Source organism: Panicum hallii, chromosome 3 (assembly GCF_002211085.1).
Source record: "Panicum hallii strain FIL2 chromosome 3, PHallii_v3.1, whole genome shotgun sequence".
Taxonomy (NCBI): Eukaryota; Viridiplantae; Streptophyta; class Magnoliopsida; order Poales; family Poaceae; genus Panicum; species Panicum hallii.
In genome coordinates this window covers 7754752-7771454 of record NC_038044.1, presented here as the reverse complement: position 1 = coordinate 7771454, position 16703 = coordinate 7754752, and the positions used below count along the sequence as shown (strand labels likewise).

General features: G+C 47.7%; 1 pseudogene; it reads right to left on the bottom strand.

Moving 5' to 3' along the window:
* Positions 1-1535: 1535 nt before the first annotated feature.
* LOC112884088 lies at positions 1536-9792 on the bottom strand (annotated as a pseudogene).
* Between the last annotated feature and the right edge of the window lie 6911 nt (positions 9793-16703).

The window sequence follows — 16703 nt, the reverse complement described above, 5'->3', positions numbered from 1 at the left end:
GAAGATCAATGGTTTGGCTCTTCCAGCCTGGTCATTCAGTTGTGGCCAATCTATGTGCTTATTAATGAGCAAGGGAGCTGTGTAGCTGACATCTGGGATGGGAATAATCTAAAATGCACCTTTAGCAGAATAGTTTCTGAGAGTCTGATGAGGATGTGGGAGGATATTATGTCCATTGCCCGCAACATCAACTTCAGTGATGACTGCATGTCATTATCTGGAAGTTTAATTCTAATGGGAGATACTCAGTTGAGTCCCTTCACTCTGTTATCAGTTTCAGAGGGATTAAACAGATCTATACCCCCGTAATGTGGAAACTGACAGTTCCCCCTCGTATTCATGTTTTTCTATGGTTGGTAGCCGACAATCGATTGCTCACTAAAGACAATCTGGCTAAGAGGAAAAAACTTGACGACTTATCGTATCTTTTCTGTAACGAAAAAGAGTCAATTATCCACCTGTTCTTTGATTGCTGTGTTGCTAAGCTTGTTTGGGGGGAAATTTCGACTACCACTAATTTTAATGTGGGTACTGATTTTGAATCAGTTGCAAAGTGGTGGATTAGTTCTACCAAGCATGCTGCTTTGAACGTTTTCTGTGCTGCCACCTTATGGGCATTCTGGAATCTAAGGAATGAAATCTGTTTTCAGGGTGTAGCGTGGCGAGACGTTCGGATGCTGCTGATCAGGATAGTGAAGACTTTGCAGGGATGGAGACCGGTATGCAGAGAAAAAGATTGGCTTTGTCTGGAAGAGTGGTCTACTTCACTGGAGGCGATGGCGACACAGCCGATGGTGCTTGGGTGGGAAGTGTCCTAGTTGATGGCTTCTTCTACAATGGTCTACAACCATGCACAGGAGCAGAACCCCACGACGGTGGAGATTCCAAACGTGCAAGAGGCTCAGTTGCCTGAGCAGACCTCTGTTGGTCTTGTGATCCTTGAGGATGTTTAGTCTGTCGCTTAAACTTGAGAGCGGTTATTTCTTGCCTGAACTTGAACTTGAACTTGCGCTTGCAAGACTGAATCTTGTATTGAACTATTTGTTTCTTCAATGAAATAGAGGAAACCTTCTCTCTAAAAAAAGTCCACCATGCGCTCCATGGCGTGGCACCGGCTGTAGCCTCCAGTGTTGATGCCACACACATGACACTAGCCGGTGGCCCTGAGCTTGTCTCGGCATGCCGAACAGACGACATGCCCCGAATGATCAATAATATACTCTCGTGTGTTTGGACTTCGAACACAAAACCAGTTAATAGAGACTGAAGTTGTTTAAAATATTTGAAGGCAAATTCAATTTCTGTGCTAAAAATGTTTTTTATTTCTGTAATCTTCTTTAAACAAGCTACTAAGCTACGCTTGAAATGTCTTGAAATAGATACGAACTGGATGGAAAATTCCAATACCATATGCTGCTACTATTCTAGGCATTTATTTCTGGTAATTGCTCCATAGGAGAGAAAAGTAGCATATATGTATTGTCGTCAGACTTTAATTCTACGAAATTCACTCTGGATCAGTTGGGTGTGTCTTGTGGTTCTCAATGTAAGATATGCTAATTCGATAATAAAATAATGTCTGTAGTCCAGTGTCAAGATGTGTCCAAAATTGCTAATCTTACAAGGAATAAGGTTATTGAGCTATGAGAGACTTTACAAATTTTAGCAGCCCATCAGCCCACGCCTCAATAGGATGATGAAGTTGGTGCTGTGGGCAGCATGGAAATTGCTTGGGTAAAAATCACTGAATATCTAACAAACAAGCCGAATAGTTAACTGAATCTGTACGTAATCATAGGCCGACCACATATACAGTGCCATCCAGCCTACAACCACATTTATTTTGCACCGCTGACCAGCAGGTCACCTCGCCAGCCGATCAGTCTTCCAATGGCTCCAGCACATGAACGGCACCATCGCTCATGCCGACTGCGATCTGGTTAGGATACCAGGGATTCGCAGCAACATCCATGGGATACACGATTCCACCACCGCTGGATATAAGATGCAGCCAGAGGGCAGCAGTAACATAAGATGTTGGTCACCAGAATTAAGATTTTTATTGCCCTAGACTCGAACAGAAACTGTTTGAAACTACACATACCTAGGTACTGAAGAAGGTATGTAGGCAGAAGGTGCAATCCTGCATTCTAACCTAAGAGATTCCGCATCGAATATTCCAATTGCTCCATCACGGAATCCAGCATAGACCATGAAACCATCAGATGAGTATACTGCACTTGAAATTGGACAAGGGAGTGCATGTCTTGGGGACCACTGCATTATCAAGTAATGTGACTAAGCATCATTGCGATGATCTCAATACGTACATTTTTAGGATTAGGATGATCATAAATATTTATTTCTAACACTTCTAACACAATAATGTAATACGGTATGTTACCAGTCAACGCAAGATTGCATATATGCTAATAATAAGTAAGAAATGCAAACATATGTTATAAATTTTTCATGAATAACTAACCGAGTGTAGGCATTCAAGCTTCCCATCGAAGATCGCCAACTTGCTCTCATGAACTACTAAAAGATGTGTTTGGTCATAGTGAAACTGCACCATTGTATAACCAACTATAGAACCATTAGATGGAGGTCCGATGTATCTTGATTTCTTGTTCTCCCAATAGTCAGTGCTCCAAACACATAGCTGCAAAATTTCATATATTAAAAAAAACTATACAAAAACAAGTATAGTTTTAATTCTCACGTCTAAATTTCATATCGAAAAAAATAGTTGTCCTTGCAATCAAGATTCCATCTTTAAATTTCTTTGGACAAAAGGATAGCCTAAAATTGTACTGATATGAAATAAGGAGGTTGAGGCTATGCTCACATGCACAAAGCTTACATTTAACTCAGCCTTCATTTTAATAAACAACCCAAAATAATACTTGGTAACATTAGAATTCACACCTGAGCATCAGCGCCTGAAGATACAAGCACATTCATCGATTGCGAGAATGTCAGTCCAGTTACCTTTTTCTGATGGCCCATAAGCACCCTTTGGACCTACGCAATTCAATCATAATATGTCAATATTTGGCATGTTGATGTTAAATATAAATAAACCTAAGGAATATGGTGTAAGGCAAGAATACGGTGTATTTGATGTTCTGTAGCAAAGCACACACGATCAACTAGTAATTAAGTAAAAGCAAGAGGAGGTATGTAGTCTGAAATGACAGCGAGGTATTTCACGAGAGGTACACGGAACTTCCTACGAGTATCATAATACATTGAAAGTAACATTTTTAATTTGCCCAAGGTGTCACCTATACCCCTTAATGATAGCCAATTCATTCAGGTCATGCAAAGCAGGGGACAACAGAGACTAACCGTTAATACTCACCTTATTAGTGCGGACATTATAGATTCGAATTGAAGAGTCCTCCATCCCAATAGCAATGATTTTAGTGTCTTGTGGGTAGAATGCGAGGAAAGTTGATGCAGGTGGAGGTGCCATGAAATTAGTCCAAACCTATGAGAGATTCACAAAATTAGTAAACTCAATGGAAGGCCATGACATAATCATGAAATAAAAATTATTTTACGGCAGTTGTCATACTATGAGCGCTAAATCATCAAAGTAACTGCATATTGGTGATGCTGAAGAAAAGTACCTTGAATGTCTTCGCGTCGAAAAGCGAGATTTTGCCACCAGATGCAGAAATTATATAGCTCTCATTTTTTGATAGGGCAATGCAGGCAGCTGCCGCTCCAGTGTTGGCTTCAGTTGTGTCGTTTGTCATTAGAATGCCTTCTTCCGGTTGACACAGTAGAGGTGGAACAGATGTGGTGGGCTAACAAAAAGTTGTGACAGCTTTTAGAAAACAACTAAAAAGAACTACAATGTCAAAATAAAAATAATTCAGTTCTCCCATGCATCTAACCCTGCCACGAGGATTTTTTTTCACTGGGCCCCCATTTCCACAGCTTAAGAATAGCATTGGAGCTGAGAGTCAAAAGATATTTCCCCTTATTTGCATACAGAAGACGGAGAACCTATGAAGGAGAAAAGAAATAAAAACAGTACTTTATCAGAATTTTGTACTATACTGCTCTGAATCTGACCATAATCTCTTTAATACTGCAGCACAAAATGAGTATCACATCAAAAGACAATATGAACAAGAAGGACAAATATAAACATTTGTGAAGTAAACACGTGCAAACATCAATTGATATTGTGACCTTCCCTGGCTTAAATAGAATATGAGCTCATATGTTTCAGGTTGATGTTGCATGCTAAATATTTATAAGTTATAACTCAACAAGGGCATACTAATACCAAAAAGATTAGATGCAAAAATTGGTGAACATACTTTGGTGGAAGATGCTTCTGGATCTGGTGGAATACACAGTGCTCGAATATGTCCAGAGTCAACAATGTCCGCCGACTTCCAGGCCTTCAGTACGAAGTCAGGGGTTCTGCTAACAACCATACGTGCCTACATTTTGTTCGTTATAGTTAGCACATGAACATATAAGCAGCAAATAAACAAAGAAAAAGATCGTGGAAGCATAGCTGGCCACTCATGTGTGTCATGAGCTTTCTGCCATAGAACTACAGTACACACTATCCAAATAGAACAAGGGCGTTCACAAATGGTATGGCTGGTTTCATCAATTGTAAGCAAAAGTGGGGTTATTTTCCTTCAAATTTTTACGGTCCTTGAGGAGTTATCACACTTTTTTTCTATTTGGAGGTGCTGAAAAACTTAATCAAGCTCTTATAGTAACAAACTGCAATTAATGAAGGGCAGCTAATAAGTCATTTGCTTTCCCCACTAGGCTGTCTAAAAAATCCTACAATAGTTGCATTATTTGTTGTACAGGTGGAGTACAATAGAAGGGAAGAAGGAATGAAGTCAATTCTAGAATATTAGGGTAGCTAGACTTAACTTGCAGGTAGGAGCCAATGACAGAACAGCCGAGAGATTAGGAGTAACTAGATTAATCCGATGGAAATTTATTGAGCCCATCAGGGCAGCTCCGGTGTGTGTTTTTTGAGGGTGCTAGAAAGAGAGAGAAAACTATGTAGAGTGTGCAATACACTGGAGAGAATCTTGTATGGGATGTTATCGTGGCACCTGGTGCCTAATTTTGCACCTGGTTCCTAGAATAAAAAATATTTGGTGCCTCTGCATTTATTGGCCTGCTGCACCTCGGTTTAGACACTGCGTGGAGCTGCACGTGGGGATGGTGGGAGAGAACGGAGTTTTTTTTAACTTCCCTACCTGCTACTATGGGTCCCACTAGAATTGCTATATTAGCACTACCAATGATGCTATACATTGTGGATGCCCTCACAAGGTAGGAGAGAAGAATCAATAAGAGAAGCAATAATTATTTAAATGGAGCCATCAGCTTTTGAAAACATAAAATTGCTCAGTCAATCAATGTGCATGCATGATCAGTTCGTACCTTTTGGTAGGTTGATGAGAGCATTTCTTCTTGCTGCTTCCGTGTTGTTCTAAGATTGGGACGTTTGGGATGGACGGCGGCCGTGCGCTCCAACGCATCCTCCACATCCTCCACGTGCAAAATACGGGCACCCTCACAGTTCACTGTCACGGTGACACTCTGGAGCGATGTTCTACCAAGGCTTTCGAAACCAAGCAACCTGCCAAAACTAAGCAGGTCCGCATCTTTTAGGAGCCGCACACTGACTTTAAACTCAAGGGATTCAAGACTTGGCATGATAGCAGATGCAACACTGCCGTTGCTGACGCAATCGCGCAGATCAAACCAGATAGGTGCACCACCGATCATCAAGATTCTCAACTTCCGAAAGTAGTAGCCAATACCTTGAGCCGTGCAAGGAATCTTTATATTAACTAATTTGGTTTCATCACGCAACATCAGTGTGAGACAACGGAGCTCTGGCAACCTCGCCAGGGTTTCCATGTCCTGCCCTTTAACAGCTTGCACTCGCACATGCAGATAGGAGAGGTTTGGAGCAAGCAATGAATTTTTCCACTTAGGCAGTCCAGAGAACACGAGGCAGTTCAAACGCAGCCATTGGAGATGACGACAGGTGATGAATCCTTCATGACTCGTCATGCTCTTAACAACATATAGCGGAAAGCCCTGAATGCGCATCATCCGGATATTGTGCAGATTGCCTAGGGACTCCAGCAAAGCTCTCGCCATGCTCTCATCCCTGACATGAATTTCAGTCCAGAGCACCCTCAGTTCCCTCAGCATGCCCAGCTCCTTCACAAACTACATTGTTCTTTCAATAGCAGGAGGATATATCATCAGCTCTTGCAACGAGGTCAGTTTACCTATCAAACCATCCGGAATCCTTGTTCCCGGACAAACACGTAGGCAAACCAGTTGCGTTAGCAGTCCTACCTCCTCGGGCAGCTCATTTATGCGGAATCTCGATAAATCCAGTGTCTGCAGAAACTTGAGATATCTCACTTCCCTGGGCAGTTCGAAATTAAATGACAATGATGCTAGCCGGAGGTACCTGAGGTGAAGTATACTCCCAAGATGATCCAGCATACCTCCGTTTACCTTCTCAATATCTAATACGCGTAAAACTGGAGTGTATGGGCGTGATGACGGACTAAAATTGCACTCACTGGCAATAAAGGATCTGACTTTATCCACAGCAATATTAGCTAGCAGTTGATCACTCTGTGCTCTTTGATACGCTGCAGGGCTAACCTGCGAGCAACTAATCTTCCCGGAAGTTTCTGCCGCTCATCATTGCCATCCAGTACAGTGACAAAATTTTCTTGGCTCGACAATGAGCGGACCAAATCAAAAACCATATCATGAACACGGCAACCATCTACATACCCTAAACCTCCCTCTACTGGCTGGATCATGCTTCTGTTTATCAACTCATTGAAGTACCTCTCCCCGAGCTCAAATAATCCGATGCCTGCTGCTTGTTCCTCATGGACGACAAAACCTTCAGCTACCAACATCCATATCAAACTATTTTTGTCTATCTCTTGATCTTCTGAAAATATACTTAGGTACAGTAAGCAAGGCTTTAGATGTGAAGGCAGATCATAATAGCTGAAAGACAATATCTTTCTAGTATTATCTACATCATCATTGCCTCCCTGCCCAAAACCAATAGAGTTGTAGACCTCAGACCAGTCCTCCCATGGTTTACTGGCTAACAAACTGGCTATTGTAATGATAGCTAATGGCACACCACCACATTTCTTCAAAATTTTGTCACATGCCTCAGCCGATGGACTATCAAAGTACTTCCCTTCACCATTAGCTATTCTTGCATACAATAACTTTTTAGAGTTGTCACGAGAAAGTGGTTGTATTTTGTACTCTTCGTCTGCTTGTGCAGCCACTTCATAAGTACGAGTTGTTACGACTACTCTACTTCCACAATGACCGTGTTGCATAGCACCTTTGATTAGTTTCCATGATTCCTTGTCCCATATGTCGTCAATAATAATGAAACACCTATACATTCACATGATAGCAAAAGAGCCTTGAGATGGTGATTCAAATTAAGTATAGAAAACCATATGAAAATGGATATGCCAACCATAAGAACAAATAAATGGGCGTTGTCAGCCATAGAAAAAGAGAAGATGCTTCGTTCCTATATGAATCACGAAGAAGTATGGAGGAAGAAAAACTAGCAAGAAGAAAAGCACGAAGCACCCTAATAAGTTTGGTATAAATTTATTAGCGACAGCAAAGCATAGCACTTGTGGTTCGATGCCTCATGAACCATTGTAGTAATTATCATTTTTATTTTAAGTAAAAGTGCAACAAAAATGGCAGACAATATCAATTTATATTTGAAAAAAGATTTGTATTTTACACAACCACTTGTATTTTCTTGTTGAAAATACAAAGTTACGTCATCAGCGACCATTTAAATCAACTGCATCATCAATTAATAAGGGCTAACATAGTAATTTCTAGACATGAGATGGCACGTGCTAGCCCCTTTCAGACTTGGCTTATTAAAATAAACAAAGAATATATAAGCGACTACAAAAAACAAAAGTCACTATATATTAAAAGCATTGGTCGGTGATATGATTATAGTAGTCGTACCTCTTTTCCTTGATGAATTCCTTAAGTTCTTCCATGAGCTGCTTTTCATCCAGCATCATCAAATCTGAATTGGCATACTTTCCCCTGTCAAGATCAATGAGAATGTCTCTAAGGACTTTCTTCACATCAGGGTTCCGACCCACTGGAACAAAAGCACTACGCTCGAAATGCAGTTTAAGCTGGTCGTAGATAGCTTTGGCAAGAGTGGTCTTGCCCAGCCCTCCGAATCCAACGACCGAGACGACCTTCATCGCCTTCTTACGGGGCATATCAACATCACCCCCTAGGGACAGCATGTTTATCAGCTCATCCCTTGGCCCCTCGATGCCAACAAGCTCCGTTGCCCTTTTGAACAGATTCCGAATTCGAGGATCGATGGTCGTCGCAGCTGCAGGCTTGGCGACAATGCTATGGACGGTGAACCCACCATGCCTTGCTGCCACCTCGTCAAGCTTCTCTCGTAGATCTCCTGGATCAGGCAAGAGATCTTTCGGCGAGCCTTGCTCTTCTTGAACAGACCGCTCACCTTCTTCCGGAGGCGCCTGAGCATGTGTGGGTCGGCAGGCTCTGCGCCATCATCGACGCGCACCAGGAAGTTGTCAACGATGTCCTCCATGTCGTAGGATGATTCCCTGACATTGCGCACCCAGAGCTTGACAAGGTCGTCGAGCTGCTCCGGTGGCACGTCGCCGATCTTGCGGAGGACGGCATGCGCAGCCTCGAGCTCCCGTGAGAGAGTCTCGATCTTCTTCCTCACGCCCTTCTGCAGGCCGTACTCCTCCTTGAGCAGCTCGCCCAGCTTGGGAAGCAGGCTCCCCATCGCACCCGTCACCAGCTCCATGCTTGCAACTTGGGCAGATTTTGTGGGTTGACAGTGACACTGCCATGGCCTGAGAGAAATGCATAAAAAAAATACAACATTTCAGACAAAATCTCCATACGCTGTCGATAAAGTTTGCTTCCAACTGCTTGCAATTACAGGCTTTGCCCAATATGCGCATAGAGTATTTATCGAAGATTAAATTCCACATCGTACTTGAGTTTACCCTATGCGTGTTAAGAGTTCTTGTCATATGGTTTCAGACTTGTAGCTGTTTGTGGTTCCGAGGTGTAAAAATTCTTGCCTTTGAAAACGAAGTGCTAAAATTATGGGCTTCTGGTACTGACTACAGGGTTTTGGTGATTTGGTCACAATAATCGTGGCTCTGCTGTCTACAGAGGATGCACTAATCTGAGAATCCAATCGATTAGGGTTCTAGGAAGGGATGTACCTGGAAGATTGGGGGCTTCAGAGGGAGGAAGCACACGCCGCAATCGAGGGCGTCGGTGTCCTCCACCGCCACGGCCGTCGTCGCCGCCGCCGCGCTCTCCGGCCGCATGCGCGACGCCGGCGCCGCACCGGAGGAGGGCTCCTCCTTCTCGACGCTAGCGCTTCCCGAAGCCGCCGGTCGTCCTCCTCCGGCGACGCCTACGGCGACGTCACAGGGTCTTGGTCGCTTCCGCTTCGGCTCTCCTGCTGCCGCTGCAAGAACCTTAAGGCGCTCGTCGACGGGCATTTCGTCCTTGCGATCCCAATCCTCCGACCCCGACATCCGTGGCCTCCCTCCCTCTCTCTCGTGGTCTCTGATCTTTGAGTGGGGAGGAAAACTCGGGCGAGCGGTTTTGAGGTTGGAGGGGGAGTAGACGGGGCATTGAATGCGGGCGCAAGCAGCCAAGCAGGTGGTGAAGAAGGAGCCGGATATGTTCTGGATCGGTTAGCCAAACACGAGGAATCTACTCGACATATATTCTGGTACGATTCCTTACCTAGTGTTGGTTAGTATCTTTGTAACCCTGGCCTCGAATATATAAGGGAGGTCAGAGACCCCTCTCAAAAACAGACGATCATTAGGTCATTCTACACCAAAGGCAATACAAACCATACAGGACGTAGTGTGTTACGCTCCGTGCGGCCCGAACCTGTCTAAGTCTTGTGTTCCTTGCACCTTCGAGTTCCTGATCTCGGCGTCTCCTCACCCAAAAACTTACCACCTTGAGCATATCCCTCGGTGGGCAGCCGGTTAAACACCGACAGCTAGCGCGCCAGGTAGGGGAGCGCGTCGAAGATCCACTGGCGAGCTCGATGGCATCGTTCAAATTCATCAGGTCAGTTCCCTCCCAGGGTATGACATTCGTCTTTGGTTCATGGGTCTGCATCGCAGATGGTGTGGGTGATTTCCGACGATTCCTCGTCGACATGAAGCCAAAGACTTCCGTTGCGGATCTCCGCAGCGACCTTGACAAGTTCGTCGACGCGCTCGACAACTTGCCGCTTCATGCCTCTGCAGTACAGATCGAGATGGAGTCCGCTCCAGTCTCGACTTCTTCTGGTGTTGCGACAACTTCCCCTGGTTTGGACTTGTTCCAATCTAGGAATCTGCATAACCGATTTCAACTCGGCTTGTGCGAATCGGCCACTGATCTTCAGGAGGCCAACGCCTCTGGGTCCCTCTCCATGCTAGAGAAGGACCTGGACTTGCTGCTCCAGGACGGAAAGCCTGAAGCCACCGCGTGTCGGGGGGTTTCGGGTTGTTCTGGTATCGGTGATCTGGTAGTCACCTCTTTGCCGGAAGGGCGTGTTGTGCACTGGAGGGGCGTGATGCTCTCCAATCTACTCGAGGCAGAGGGTCGACTTGTGGCTCACCTCGAGCCCTTGCCCTTTCAAGAAGGCAGGCCTTTGGCCACCGCGGCGGAGGGATCGACTGAACTAGTCGACGAAAGCTCTCATGAGCTTTCCTCCCACCAGGTGCTAATGGCCGAAGAAGGCGAGGACGGTGGGGACTTTCCCATCGTCAACTTTGAAGCGATCTCCGAAGATGATATCACGGCCAACGCCGGTGACGAGAACGACGCCGAACGTGAGGCGCGGAGGGCCAGGAACAGGGCCCGCACAATCCGGCGGAGGAGGGCCAACGAGCGAAGGCGATCTATGCATCGCGAGCTCGACTCTGAGTTTGCCGCCGTAAGCGAGCGGGGTTTCAGGACTCCGGTGGCCAACATCGCCAGGGTAACGGCCATCCTCGAGCGCAGCCATGATCCGGAAGTGCGTCAGGCGCTCCTTTATGCACAGAGGGCCTGGATCCAGTTGGATCAGCACAACCCGGCGTCCACCATCAGGGAGGAGCGCGTGGGTGAGAGCCGGAGCCAGGCTCACAGCCGAACGGCTGGCGGCTGTCCTGGACACCAGCTCAGTAACGACAACGCTCGCGGGAGCCAGGCCCCTGGCGGGAGGCGGCAGCCACCGCAAGGGGGTCAACCGCGATAGGCCAATCATCGACTTCCTCCAGAGGACTTGCGCCAGCACATCAATGAAGGTCGCGACGCGCGGACCGTGATCTCCTCCAGGCGTAAGGTCCGCGAAGAAGTCGAAACTGAAGGTACTGACTGTAGCGACCGATTCCCTACTTTTTCTGCTCGTTTCAGCAGCTACAAATATCCAGAGGGCTTCAAACCAATCGGCATTACCAAGTACGACGGCAAGCAAGCCCCTCAGCAGTGGCTCCGTTGCTACTCCACGGCCATTGAGGTCGCAGGGGGTTCGAACATTACCAAAGTCGTCTATTTTCCGATAGCTTTGGACTCTGCGCCACTCACATGGTTGGAAAGCCTCGACAGCAACTCCATTGACTCCTGGGAACGCCTCAAGAAAGTCTTCATCTTCAACTTCCAGGGAGCGATTGCTCGTGCAGGTACTCGTCATGATCTTGCTCAGTGTAAGCAGGAACGTAATGAGCTTTTGCGGTCCTACACACGTCGTTTCTTCGACGTCCGTGCCACCATCTCCAACATCTCGGAGGACGACATCATCGATTGTTTCTACAACGGCATCACCGACCCGGGCATCTACAGGGATTTCGGGCGGAACAGGCCGAAGACTGTTGCGGGCCTTCGTGATATGATGCATGATTGGTCCGAACAGGAGGAGAAGATGCGGGAGCGGTTCCCGCGGCGTCAAGATAGCAATCTGCGGCGCCCAAACGACAACCGCAGCGACAAAAGCCAGCGGGACTTTTCGGGTCCAGTCCGGAAATGAAAGCCAGATGATGTCATCGTGGCTATCGATCGTCCTTCGCGGGGCAAGAAGTCAACGACGCAGGAGGAGTTTGAGAAACTCCTGCAGAAAAAGTGCCCATGGCATCCGGGCGCCAGCCACGCCGCTATTGACTGCTACCACCTTCGGAGGACGTTCAGCAACCCCGGTGGTGGAAAGAAGAATAAGAAGCCTGCTGATAAAGAACCCAAGGATGACGACCACGACGACCAGGGGCGCAACCCGAAGTTTCAGGACGCCTCGAAGGTCGTCAATGTCATCTTTGGGGGAGACGAGGATTTTTGCTCCAGGCGAGACCAGAAGCTGCTTCTTCGGGAGATTATGTCCGTCGAACCGGCGGTACCACGACCACTCCGCTGGTCGGAGGTCCCCATCTCGTTCTCTCGCGACGATCAGTGGACGAGCTTCTCGGAGCCCGGTAAGTTCCCCTTGGTCCTGGACCCTGTGGTGGCAGAGGTTAAGCTCACCAAGGTCCTTATCGATGGCGGGAGTGGGCTCAATCTCATCTTCGTCAGCACTCTGAAGAAAATGGGTCTGGATTTCAAGGACATGCTGGTTCCCAGCAAGTCCCCCTTTTACGGCATCGTCCCAGGAAACGCGGCGCACCCGCTTGGTACGGTGGTCCTCCCAGTCACCTTCAGCACGCGGGAGAATTATCGTACTGAGTTCATCAAATTCGAAGTGGCTACTTTTGAATCTTCTTACCATGCAATATTGGGTCGTCCGGCACTTGCCAAGTTCATGGCAGTGCCGCATTATGTCTATCTGCTTCTTAAGATGCCAGGACTCGGTGGAGTACTCACCCTCCGTGGCGACCTGAAGAAGTCATACGACTGCAATCAGGAGGCGATCCAATATGCTTCGACTACTCGCATGCCAGATGCTTCGGGAGAAGTACTCGCGGCCGCGCAGCAGCTTTCGCAGTCCGGGCTGGAGATTCCCTCCAAGAAGGCCAGCAAGTCGAGTATCCAGTCGACTGATGACGTGGCCCTCAAGACGATCCAGCTCCAGGAGGGAGATTCATCTAAGACCGCTGTCATCGGCGCGGGCTTAGGTGACAAATAGGAACTCGCGCTCGTCAGCTTCCTTCGGGCTAACCGAGACATATTCGCGTGGAAACCTGCGGGTATGCCAGGGGTGCCCAGGGAGTTGATCGAGCATGCTTTGAATGTAGACCCGAAGGCCATGCCTAAAAAGCAACGCCTGCGAAGGTTTGCCCACGATAAGCGTGAGGCCATTAAACGGGAGATCGCTAAACTTCTCGCGGCTGGATTCATTAAAGAGGTAGTCCATCCAGAGTGGGTAGCGAATCCCGTTCTTGTAAGAAAAAAGAATAATAAATGGAGAATGTGTGTCGACTACACTGATCTCAACAAGCACTGCCCAAAGGATCACTTTGGGCTCCCGCGTATCGACTAGGTCGTTGATTCGACGGCTGGTTGTGTTCTTCTCTGTTTTCTTGATTGTTACTCAGGTTATCATCAGATCGCGCTCAAGGAGGAGGACCAAATCAAGACAGCGTTTATCACCCCGTACGGGACATATGCTTACAAAACCATGTCCTTCGGGTTGAAAAACGCAGGAGCCACATACCAGCGTGCGATCCAGATGTGTTTCGCGGATCAGCTACACCGGAATGTTGAGGCCTATGTGGATGACGTGGTCATCAAGACCAGGGATTCCGATAACTTGATCGCAGATTTGGAAGAAATATTTAGCAGTCTGCGCCGATATCGGTGGAAACTCAATCCCACCAAGTGCGTTTTTGGAGTACCTTCAGGGAAATTGCTCGGGTTCATCGTCAGCAACCGGGGCATCGAAGCCAACCCTGTAAAGATCACGGCCATCACTGATATGGAGGCTCCGGCCACAATCAAGGACGTGCAGAAGTTGACAGGTTGTATGGCGGCCCTGAACAGGTTCATCTCCCGACACGGGGAGAGAGGACTACCTTTCTTCAAGCTCCTAAAACGCCAAGACAAGTTCCAATGGACGGAGGAGGCCGAGCGGGCTCTACAAGACCTAAAAACTCACCTTCAGTCACCTCCGATCCTTACAGCACCGCTACCGGAAGAGGATCTACTACTCTACATTGAGGCGACAACCCATGTTGTCAGCAGTGCTATTGTAGTCGAGCGAGGTGAAGAAGGCCATGCGTTTGGAGTGCAGAGGCCTGTCTACTTCGTCAGCGAAGTCCTCTCCGAGTCAAAGGTACGGTATCCAGCTGTTCAAAAGCTTTTATATGCAATTTTAATCACATCAAGGAAGCTGCGCCATTACTTCGACGAGTACAAGATCACTGTAATTACGGACTTCCCGCTGGTGGATATTCTCCATAATCAAGTTGATGGGTCCCTCAAGCTCGACGGCGGCGGCGCCGGAGTTTTGCTTATTTCCCCACGAGGCGAACAACTGAAGTATCTCCTTCAGATCCTATGGAAGGTATCCAATAATGAAGCCGAGTATGAAGCCTTGCTTTACGGGCTTCGTTTGGCGATATCACTAGGGATCAAGCGACTACTTGTGTATGGCGACTCTCTTCTTGTCATTCAGTAGGTCAACAAAGAATGGGACTGCAACAAGGAGACAATGGATGCCTATGTACAGGAAGTGCGCAAGCTGGAAAGTAAATTTTCTAGCTTGGAGGTTCACCATGTGTTACGGGAGCACAATGTTGGTGCGGATATCCTATCCAAATTGGGGTCAACACGCGCTCAGGTCCCGCCGGGAGTTTTCGTCCAGGAGCTCAAGCAGCCATCCATCAAGCCTTCTCCGCAGGTAACCATCGACTCGGGTTCCCAACAACCCGACCGAGAGGTTATGGTGCTGGGAGAGGACTGGCGAGAGGCTTTTATCGACTTCATTCGAGACCAACGGCTACCTGCGGGAATTGACGCCAAGAGCGCAGAAGCGGCACGCGTCTTGCGAAGAAGCAAGGGCTTCGTCCTAGTCAACGGCAAGCTCTATCGGCGTGGCGCTCGGTCAGGAGTTCTCATGAAGTGTGTCACAAAGGAAGATGGTTACGACATACTGCGGGAGATCCACGAAGGCGTCTGCGGCAACCATGCGGCTTCAAGAACGCTGGTGGGGAAAGCATACAGGTCCGGTTTCTGGTGGCCCACCGCAGTGACCGACGCGGAGGATCTCGTGCGCAGGTGCCAAAATTATCAATTCTTCGGCAAACAGACGCATGTTCCAGCCCACAGCCTCATCACCATACCGCCGTCCTGGCCTTTTGCTGCTGGAGTCTTGACATGATCGGGCCCTTCACGACGGCGCCAGGCGGTTTCACCCATGTTCTGGTGGCTATCGACAAGTTTACTAAGTGGATCGAGTACAAGCCGATAGCCAAGCTCACGCCAGATCGGGTCGTCAACTTCATCTTAGATATTTTGCATCGTTTCGGCTTCCCCAACACCATCATCACGGACTTGGGATCAAACTTCACAGTGAACCAGTTCTGAGAGTTTTGCGAGAATGCTTGCATCGAAGTTAAATATGTCTCAGTCGCACACCCAAGGGCCAATGGACAAGTCGAAAGGGCAAACGGCTTGATAATTGACGGCCACAAAAAGAGATTATATGACGAAAATAGCAAAAAGGGAGGCAAGTGGGTGCATGAGTTGCCGCATGTCGTCTAGGGGCTTCGGACTCAGCCGTCCAAAGCCACAGGACAAACGCCTTTTTTCCTCGTATATGGATCTGAGGCTATCTTACCAGCCGACATTATGTGGAAATCTCCCAGGGTCGAACTGTATAATGAAGGCGAGGCGGACGAAGCGAGGCAGTTAGAGCTTGATTATGTGGAAGAAGTTCGCTGCGCCGCTCTCGTTCAGTCAGCCCGATACCTGCAGGGGATTCGTCGATATCATGATCACAACATCAGGGAGCGGTCATTCAGCGTTGGCGATCTGGTTTTGCGTCGCGTTCAGGACGAATCCGGCCTGCACAAGCTCAACTCAAGATGGGAAGGACCGTTCGTCATCAAGCAGGTCACACGACCAGGGTCATATCGACTACAATGTTCCGAGGGTTATGACATCCCGAATTCCTGGAACATTCAGAACCTTCGCAAGTTCTACCCATAAGAAAATGCCCGGTGATATCCGAATCCCCGGGGGCTTGGAAGATCTCTTTTCCTCGAAACAATTTGGTGGCTGTATGCCACAATATTCGGGTGGTACATTCCTTCACAGGCGCATGATGGCCGCGGTCACGTGCAAACACATGTGTAAATCGACTACTTGTCGTGAATGATACGAAGGTTATGGCCACATTCATAACTTATCGACTTCATTTTTTGACGGAACCCTCCGCTCCAATCAAAACCGCTCCACATCGGTTTTCGCCCTGACCTTGGATGGTCGCACGCGACAGCAGTCGCATTCTCCCAACACAATCTATCCGTTCGACTGGTTCATTCCCAAGTTGTTGGATAAACTCTTATAAGAGAGCTACCCCAACTACATCCTGTGTGGTCGCACCAGAGTAGTTTCGGTCCTGCCAAGAGCATGGCACAACCGCGGCGACGCCCGCATTTGCT